General features: G+C 46.4%; 1 pseudogene; it reads left to right on the forward strand.

Annotated features, from left to right (window-relative positions):
* The first annotated feature begins 3210 nt into the window (after positions 1-3210).
* Positions 3211-4390, forward strand: LOC100471808 (annotated as a pseudogene).
* Positions 4391-10387: the final 5997 nt, after the last annotated feature.

Consider the following 10387-nt stretch of genomic DNA (forward strand, 5'->3'; position numbering starts at 1 on the left):
GTATCAGAAAAACCTAGTTTCTATCCCTATCTCCTCTACTCAATTTCCTCCTTCTCCCATAGACATTTTAAAAAGTTTTTGTCTTATTCTTCCATTGTTAAAAAAATCTATATATCTATATATATTCATTTACTCTTAGATATATAGTAGCGTTCTATGTAGTTTTTCCCACTTTTCATATAAAAGATTATTATTATTATCTTACTGAGATATTTACGTACAGTTCTAGACAATGTGTGGTAGTGGTCTTTCCGTGGCAGTCTACAGAGACATTTTTTAAAAAGATTTTATTTATTTATTTGGGAGAGAGAGAGCACAGAGGGAGAGTGAGAGAGAGAAGCAGATTCCCCACTGAGCAGGGAGCCCAACTCAGGGCTCCATCCCAGGACCCTGGGATCATGACCTGAGCTGAACGCAGATGCCCAACTGACTGAGCCACCCAGGGCCCCTATAGAGACTTCTTTTTATTCCCTTTCTTTCTTAAAAGTTCCATAGTACTTCATGTTTATTTTTTATTTTTTTTATTTATTTTTAAAGATTTTATTTTTATTTATTCGACAGAGATAGAGACAGCCAGCGAGAAAGGGAACAGAAGCAGGGGGAATGGGAGGGGAAGAAGCAGGCTCGCAGTGGAGGAGCCTGATGTGGGGCTCGATCCCAGAACGCCAGGATCACGCCCTGGGCCGAAGGCAGACGCTTAACTGCTGTGCCACCCAGGCCCCCATAATACTTCACGTTTAATTCAACCAGTTCTCTATTGTTGCACATTTGGATTGTTTCTATGCTTTTACTCTTACAAACAGGGCTGCAATAAATAGTCTATGTAAACACTTTTCCATATTTTTTGGGGAAACAAAGAGTAAATTCATACGTAATTTAAAACACATAGGGGAGCCTGGGTGGCGCAGTTGTTAAGCGTCTGCCTTTGGCTCAGGGCGTGATCCCGGCGTTCTGGAATCGAGCCCCACATCAGGCTCCTTCGCTATGAGCCTGCTTCTTCCTCTCCCTCTCCACCTGCTTGTGTTCCCTTTCTCGCTGGCTGTCTCTATCTCTGTCAAATAAATAAAATCTTTAAAACAAAACAAAACAAAACACACACATATCTATCTATCTGTACATATGTGTGTGTGTATATATATATATCCAACTATATATATATATATATATAGTTGGAATATATATAGTTGGAATTGCCAACCAAATCCCCTCCATAGCAGTGGCCTCCTTCTGCATTCCCACCAACAGCCTACTAGAATTCCTGTTTCCCCACAGCTTTGCCAACAAAGTGTGTTGACAAACTTTTGGCTTTTTGCCGATCTGAGTAAAACATACTACTTTAGTATAGTTTTGATTTGTATTTTTCTTATAAGAAACAAAGTTGAATATCTTGTATGTTATGGAGTGCTTTACATTTCTTTGTGTGAACTGTTTGTTCATGTCTCTTCTAAATTTTTTTAAGTTTTAAAAATTTTATTTATTTTAAGTAATCTCTATACCCCTCTAAAGCTACAACCCCAAGATCAATGGTTGCATACTCTTTCGACGGAGTCTGCCAGGTGCTCTGTTCTTGCAGTTTTTTCCCCAAAGACTTATCAAGTTATTTAAGAGAGAGAGAGAGAGAGAGAGAATGCATGAATGTGGGTTGGGGAAGAGGCAGAAGGAGAGAATCTCCAGCAGACTCACTGCTAAACACGGAGTCCCACGTGGAGGATCTATGAAATCGTGACCCAAGCTGAAACCAAGAGTTGGACAGGTGCTTAACTGACTGAGCCACTCAGGTGCCCCGGGTTTTGCAATTTTTAAATTGAGTTTGTAGGGACAGAAATAATTTCCCTTCTTCCTTCCTAGGCTCTTTGGCTGGTCTAATAATTAAATTGACAGAGATTAAAGAAGAAAAACAAATTTTGTACATATGAGAGCCCCATAAAAATATGATACTCCAAGATAGGCAGGCAACTGAGGCCTATATGATGGCCTAAGCTACGGAATGGGATAGGGGCCTAGGGTTTCATAGGGGAGGGGGGCAATTCATAGGAAGATAAAAAGAACAGATGTTTGGTAGTCATATGTTTGCCCTGCCAAGCAGGTAGATTTTTCAGATAAAAAGTTACCAGGGTGCCTGGCGGGCTCAGTGGGTAGAGCATGTGACTCTTGATCTTGGGGTTGTGAGTTTGAGCCCCATGTTGGGTGTAGATATTACTTGAAAAAAAAAGTTATCTCTGGTAATAGCTCTCTTTGTGGTTCAAGCCCCTATCTAAGTTCTTTTAGGCAGCTGAGGGAGAGGTAAAAAAGCTTTTCCCGAGTCTGCTGGGTGTTGATTACCTTCAGGTCAAAATAATTCACAAGCCAAAGTGGCACATTTTGGGGTGGCCTATTCTGCTCCCCTTAAAGTTGTTGGTTCTTTTCCCTCTCATTTTAGAAGTTCTTTATATATTAGGGACGTTAGCCATTTGTGACATGTTTGTCATTTCATTTTTTTAAAAAAGATTTTATTTATTTATTTGACAGAGAGAGACACAGTGAGAGAGGGAACACAAGCAGGGAGAGTGGGAGAGGGCGAAGCAGGCTTCCCGCTGAGCAGGGAGCCCGATGCAGAGGCTTGATCCCAGGACTCTGGGATCATGATCTAAGCCGAAGGCAGACGCTTAACGAATGAGCCATGCAGGCGCCCCAGGATTTCAGTTTTTTAACAACTTTTTTAAAAAAGATTTTATTTATTTATTCGACAGAGATAGAGACAGCCAGCGAGAGAGGGAACACAAGGGGGGAGTGGGAGAGGAAGAAGCAGGCTCATAGCGAAGGAGTCTGATGTGGGGCTCGATCCCATAACGCTGGGATCACGCCCTGAGCCGAAGGCAGACGCTTTACCGCTGTGCCACCCAGGAGCCCCTGTGCCACCCAGGCGCCCCTTTTTTTATTTTATTNATATTTCCCCTCCCCCAGTGCTTCGTGAAATTCAAATGGGAAGTCTACGACCCAAGACAATCTACGCATTCAATGCAATCCCTATCAAAATCATGCCAGCATTTTTCACAGAGCTAGAACAAACAATTCTAAAATTTGTACGGAACCAGAAAAGACCCCAAGTAGCCAAAGGAATGTTGAAAAAGAAAACCAGAGCAGGAGGCATCACAATTCTGGACTTCAAGCTCTATTTTTTTTTTTTAAAAAAAAAAAAAAAAAAAAAAAAAAAAAAACTGTGCCACCCAGGTGCCCCTTAACAACTTGATCATGAGAAAATGACCTAGACTGTGGGCCCCGGACTGAAGAGAGCTCCCATCTGTGCAACAGATATGCACCTGTCCTTCCGTCCTTCAGATTCTGAACATTCCCATTCCAATTCAAGCATCCTCAACTTTCATCCTCAACCTTTCAGCTGAAAAACAAAACACACAACCGTAAACCCTGACTGTATTCTACAAACAAGCTAAGGTGAAGAAGGTATTCAGAGCTTCCAAATTGTAAAGAACAGAGAAACACCCAAGCTACCTTCAGGGAGGCGATTTTTCCAAGGCTACACAGGAGAGGAAGAAAAATAGGAAATGGCTCTTTTCCGTCTTGCAAGATGGTGGGTGAAAAAGCTGAGAAGCTGGATACTAAGAAGAAACCTGAAGCCAAGAAGGGCAATGGTGGCAAGGTTAAGAACGGTAACCTCAAGGCTAAAATGCCAAAGAAGGGGAAGCCCTACTGGAGCCGATACCCTGTCCTAGTCAGAGGAATTGACAGATATTCCCCATCGGGTGTGTATTCCAGAAAGGCTATGTGCAAGAGGAAGTATTCAGCAGCTAAATCCAGGGTTGAAAGGAAATAGGAGGAGAAAGTTCTTTGCTACTGTCACAAAACCAGTTGGCAGTGACAAGAACGGTGGTACCCAAATGGTGAAACTTGGCACAATGGCTAGGTATCATCCTACTGAAGTTGTGCCTCAAAAGCTGCTGAGCCAAGCAAACACCTTTCAGTCAACTTGTGAAAACACTGCGAGCTAGCATCACTCCCGGGACCATTTCGATCATCCTCACTGGGCACCGCGGAGGCAAGAGGGTGGTTTTCCTGAAGCAACTGAGCAGTGGCTCACTACGTGTGATCAGACCCTTGGCCCTCAATCCTCTGCATGGAACACAGCAGAAATCTGTCATTGCCACCTCCACCAAAACATCTCACTGATGCTTACTTCAAGAAGAAGAAGCCGTGTAAACCCAGACACCCGGAAGGTGAGTTCCTCCACATGGAGGAGGAGAAAGATGAAATTAGAGAGCAGCGCCAGGTTGACCAGAAAGCTGTGGACTCACAAATTCTGCCAAAAATCAAAGCTGTTCCTCAGCTTCAAGGCTATTTCTGCTCTGTGTTTTCTCTTACAAATGGAGCTTATCCTCATACACTGGTGTTCTAAATTTCTTACAAAGAACCTAATTAAATAACAGATCCATTAAAAAAAAAAAAGAGGGGCACCTGGGTGGCACAGTTAGTTGAGCATCTGACTCTTGGTTTCAGCTCAGGTCGGGATCTCAGGGTCATGAGATCAGGCCCCACATCGGACTCCACGCTCCGTGGGAAGTCTGCTTGGGGTTCTCTCTCCCTCTCCCTCTGCCTCTCCTGCTCGTGCTCACGTGTGCATGCCCTCTCTCTCTGAAAATAAAGTCTTAAAAAAAAAGAAAAATAAGAAATGATCTGTGTAGGCCTTGAGGAGAGCTGGAATGCCGTTCTGGATATAACAGCCCTGGGATGTTATCGCCTGGCAGAGAGGAGAAAACCACTCTCTGTCCTTGAGGACGATGACAATAATTCCTCCCTTCCCTCCCTCCCACCTTTCATCCTTCCCTCCTTCCCACATTCCTCCCTTCCCTCCCTCCCTCCCTCCCTTCCTTTGTTTTTGCTTCAGGGTATGATGGTATCATTAATTTGTGGGAGTATTGCTCTTTTGTAAGACAAAACTCTGCAGTGTATCCTTTGATTACATGAAATTAAGGCAGAATCTGAACTGAGAGGCTGATCAAAGAGGTGTTCCATTGCTGAGCACAATGAAAAGAAAGGGTGTCTTCCTTGAACAGAGAGATGAGAAATGTCCAGAGCGGCTCCCCTGAGACAGAAATCATTTTAGGAACAGTCATCTTTGATATGGAATTCTACCATGTCCCTGCTCTGGGCTGTAATTCTTTTTTTTTCTTTTCTTTCTTTCTTTTTTTTTTTGAGAGACATTGTGCACACACGAGGGTTGGTGGGGGCAGAGGGAGAAAGGGAGAGAATCTTAAGCAGACTCCATACTGAGCGTGGAGCCCGACATGGGGCTTGATCCCATGGCCCTGAGATCATGACCTGAACCAAAATCAAGAGCCTTAACTGACTGCGCCACACAGGCGCCCCCGTAATTCCCCTTCTCGCCTGGCCTATCCATGGTTCAAGCCTCTGCTGAAGCTGAGTTGACCCCTAGCCCAGTGTTAGTTTGTAAAGGGAGGGAGGGGCTGAAGAGGCTGGATGCCTACAGGGGAGTAGTGAGAGGGAGAAGCAAGAGGTGATATTGACCTTGGGTATCAACTGGGGATATTGACTGACCCAGGTGGCACTTCCTGGGTCAGGGTCCTAGACTTCCTGCAGCTGTAGAAAAGTGGGGGTCTGAGTCATTTTGTAACTGGGGCCCAGGGGTACAAGAGCACCTGGCTTGGGGGTCCCAAACAGACCGGGTTCAGCCATTTGCCACTGACAGAATCCAAAGGCAGAGACACGAGTGGTGGTGAAACAAGAGAGAAGTTCATTTCAGTGAGGCCAACACCGGAAGGCAGTGGACTGACTAACATCTCACAGATTCTCTCCAATGTGCTGAAAAAGCCTCTAGGTTTATAGGGGGAAATGTGGGACAAAGGTTGGTAGGTACGCAGGCAGGCAGCAGAGGTCAGATGACTCATTGCCTTGGGGTCAACCGTTTGGGGTCTTGCGAGCTCAGCGCAGCCCTTGTTGCTTGTGGGGATAGTGTCCGTCCCTAGCTCTTCCCACAGGGTCTTTTGCCCGAGTTAAGAGAGAAGCTGGAGGGGTGCCTGAGTGGCTCAGTCGTTAAGTGTCTGCCTTCGGATCGGGTCATGATCCCAGGGTCCTGGGATGGAGCCCCGCATCAGGCTCCCTGCTCAGTGGGAAGCCTGCTTCTTCCTCTCCCACTCCCCCTGCTTGTGTACCCTCCCTCACTGTCTCTCTCTCGGTCAAATAAATAAATACAATCTTAAAAAAAAAAAAGAGAGAAGCTGAAAAGAAGAACTTAATCAATTGGAGAGTAGAGACTGAAGTCCGAATGGGAGTAGCTGAAGTCCCCTTTCAGTCTGACTCCAAAACACAGCAATGGCCAGAGGCTGAGAAACTGGGCTTCCCTTCAGGGTGTGGAGCTTTTGTCCCCGGTAGGGCCGCATATTCCTGTGGCTCTGGGGAATGATTCCAAACCCCCAGCTCTGCCTAGAGCAGCCCTGCTGCTTCCTACCTCTTCAAATCTCCTCCCCTTTCTTTTTTTTTTTTTTAAGATTTTCTTTATTTATTTGACAGAGATAGAGAGAGCCAGCGAGAGAGGGAACACAAGCAGGGGGAGTGGGAGAGGGAGAAGCAGGCTCCCAGCGGAGGAGCCCGATGAGGGGCTTGATCCCAGAATGCCGGGATCACGCCCTGAGCCAAAGGCAGATGCTTAACGACTGAGCCACCCAGGCGCCCCATCCTCCTCCCCTTTCATACATTCTTCTCCCATCTTTTGTACCTTCTTCCTCGCTTTTCGCTCCCTCCCAATCTCTTCTTGATCACATTCTTCAACATTTTTTTCTTTCTACCTAATTTTTAAAAAAATCTTTCCATCACACCATCTTTGGTTTTTTTCTTCCATTTCCCCCTTCTTTCCCATCTCCTCACTACCAGATAGCTCCTTGCCTTTCTTCCACTTTTTCATTGCAACAGCTTTTGATCCTGTCCATTCAGCAGTACTGGAGGGCAAAAACTCATGGCCCGAGGCCTGATAACTGCAGAAACATAATTTGCTAACAGAATGTTTACCAAAAATATTGAATTTATTCCCATCATTAAAAAATGGAAGATTTCACCTAAAAAAAATCCAGGTTTCTAGCTTTTAAAAATTGAGATGTGGGCCTCTGGGATGAGGCCCACATTGATTGCTGGTAACAATCGATGGAGCTAGGTGGCAGCTGCCCATGTCAGGTCACCAGAGTCTACTGGTGTCCCCTGACCTCCCACGCTGATGGAAAATGCCAATTAGCACTTATCATTAGCTTGAACAGCTTTTTTTCCTTCAGCAGAAAAATTTCTGTTCCTACCCATATCTTTACTCAAAAGCGGGAGAACAAAGAGACAGCAAGGGCCTTGTTTTTTCCCTCATCCCCAAGGGCTTTTATGCTTTGCATTTCCTGCTTTGCCTCTCTGCGGGGAAGTCTGCAACCTCAGCTGTTAAAGACTCCTGCCTCCCTTCCCCATTTCTCTCCCTTCACCCCCTCTTTTTCCACAGTATATCCTCCTCCCACCTCTTGTTCACTTGAAGATTAGTATTTAATGCAGCACTGTAAGGTTAAGTAACTTCAGGACCACTCCTGAAACTTTCAATCTTCAAGCCACAGAAAAGTTCTGTGAAAAATCATTGTATTTTTACAGCGGTGTTTTGTGTATGTTCATAGATGGGAGTAGTTATCTAATTGACAATCGGTTACTTGTCTTGCTATTTGTATTATCTGGCTAACAACCTATTCATATGGATGAGAGCCAAGAAACTGTCACTGAGCATGCCCAAGACAGTATTCTTTTAGGATCATTATGAGCTAGGGGATGGCATTCAGCTGGTAGGAACAGAAACCTGAAAAATAGTGACATAAACAATTTAGGGGTTTAATTTTTCTGCATTTAAAGTCAATCTTGGGGCACTTGGGTGGCTCAGTTGGTTAAGTGTCCAATTTGATTTTGGCGCAGGTTATGATGTCAGGGTCCTGAGAGGGATCCCTGTCTTGGGCTCTGCACAGGGTGTGGACGCTGCTTAAGATTCTCTCTCTTTCTCTGCCCCCCCTTCCTCTCTCTCTCTCTCAAAAAAAAAAAAAATCAATCTCAAGGTGAGAACAGGGTTTCTAATAATGCAGCAGGAACCTGGCTCCCTCAGCCTCCTGAGCCGTCTTCTCTAGGCCTGGCTGTGTCTTGCTTCATTTCTTCATTTATACTCCTCCTTCACGCTCCCCACATTCTGACATAGCATCCGGCAGTTTGTTTATGACCCATCTGTTCCCACTAGACTGCAAGCTCGCTGACGGAAGGGATTTTTGTCTGTTTTCTTCACCCAGGGTCCCCAGCACTGAGACCTCCTTGCGTTTGTCGAGTAAATGAAGAAAGCTGTCGAGATGCCCGCTGGAGCTCCGGCTCCCATGCCGTTGCTTCAGGCAGGGAGAAGCAGGAGGATAGAGGGCCAAGGGGACCCGAGCCTGTAGACTCAGCTCCAGGAAAGGATTTCTGGAAAAGTCCCATTTACTGACTTAGAAGGACATCCCATTCGACTGTGTCACACACTCACTTCTACCTGTATGGGAAGCTGAGAAAAAAAAAATTTTTAAAGCAGAGTAACGTTTCTGAACAAAGTAAAATTGGGGTTCTGTCAGTAGGAGGAATGGAGAATGGATATTGGGTCTCTGCAAGACGGCTGTGATGAGCCGAGTGCTTGGGCTCCAGGAGTCCTACACGAAGCTCTTCCGCATGGCCCCATGCCCCGTGCCTCCTCTGTATTTACTCTTGTGAGTGACATCAGCTTCCTCGCACTTCGCTGCACTGTGATTCCTTAATTCCACACTTACCGTGGACTTGTTGGGTTCCAAAATGTACTTGCATATAACACCAAGAACAATGAATAGTAAGGTAACCCCCACCTTTATTACACCAACACTTCTATTTTAAGGTATCACTATTCTTTCTGAAACATTCAGTGACTTCAGCTCTATCCAACAGGCCCCCGACTTTCTGCGTGCTCGTGTGCGTTCATGTGCAAGCACGTGTGTGTGCATGGGTTCACACACGCACGGACCTGTGTCCACATAGGACAAAAAAGGGGAAGAGAAAAGAAGCTTCTTCGTCCCTCCTCCTCCTCCCTTCCAAGGCAGATGTTGTCTGGAGCTGAAAATGCTTTAATGCGTAGAATGCAGGGCCGTGCACGCCAACAGATAACCTCAGGCAGGGACGGTTGGGTAACTCGGGCCCTGCCTATGAACTCACGCAGGTGGTGAGTGTGGCTGAATTCCAGGCTGTGCTCTGCTCCCTTAGCCTCACGCCCCAGCAGGACATAGACTACCTACCCTGAGGAAGGGGACATTTTTCCTAACTTGCACAAAAGGTGCCCTTTGTTGCCGAGCTTGTAGGCCTACGGGCTACCTGTGCCTGTTGAATTCACCCTGAGGGGGAGTTTTTAAAAATGCGCACAAAGTCTCCCTGTAGACGGGCTGCAGCCAGCTCTCCCACATGGGGGTCAGCGGATTTCTCTCCTACTGGGTCTGAAAGTCAGATATCTGCATATGAGTCATCACTGAAACCCTGACTCTTTCTCTTCCTTCTTTCTTCCATCCCGTCAATGTGTGACTATTGAATGAAAATGAGCTGAATACAGGGGCGCCTGGGTGGCTCAGTCGTTAAGCGTCTGCCTTCAGCTCCGGTCGTGATCTCAGGGTCCTGGGATAGAGCCCTGCATTAGGCTCCCTGCTCTGCTGGGAGCCTGCTTCTTCCTCTCCCACTCCCCCTGCTTGTGTTCCCTCTCTCACTGGCTGTCTCTCTCTCTGCCAAATAAATAAATAAAATCTTTTTTTAAAAAAAGGAAGAAAGAAAGAAAAGAAGCTGAATACAGACACATTCCATCCTTCAGTTCAGACCAACACCTCGCGCTAAGACACCCTCTCCCCAGGCCTGCTGCTGCAGGAGACACTCGGCCAAGCTTGCGGGGCTACCCATCTGAGCTGGTGGGGCCACCTGAGTCCGCGGAGAAAGAACTCACCCAAGGCACCCATCTGACCCGGTGGGGCCATCTGAGTCTGCGGAGAAAGAACTCACCCAAGGCAGGACACGGGAGACAGAAGTTTACTAAATACACTCCAAGGGAGGGAGCAGCGGGCAGGACAACAAGGGACAGACTGTCTGCTGGGAGGCAGTGGTGGGGGCTGCAGTTAAGTGGGGAAGTGAGGAGGTATGGGAACGTATGGAATTTGGCTTTTTTGGTACCGGTGCCCATTTGTAAGTAGTCCATTGGTCAGGTAGAGCTTCTGGCTATTTTGAGGTGGGTCCCCTGATGGGCCTGTTTGCACTCAGCCTGGGGGTCACCATGGGCCCTTTGTCCTTACTCAGATTTCCCGTGCTCAAGCCTGCTGCCTCTACAGAGCTCGCGGGGGTACACACT

Source organism: Ailuropoda melanoleuca, chromosome 5 (genome assembly GCF_002007445.2).
Source record: "Ailuropoda melanoleuca isolate Jingjing chromosome 5, ASM200744v2, whole genome shotgun sequence".
NCBI lineage: Eukaryota > Metazoa > Chordata > Mammalia > Carnivora > Ursidae > Ailuropoda > Ailuropoda melanoleuca.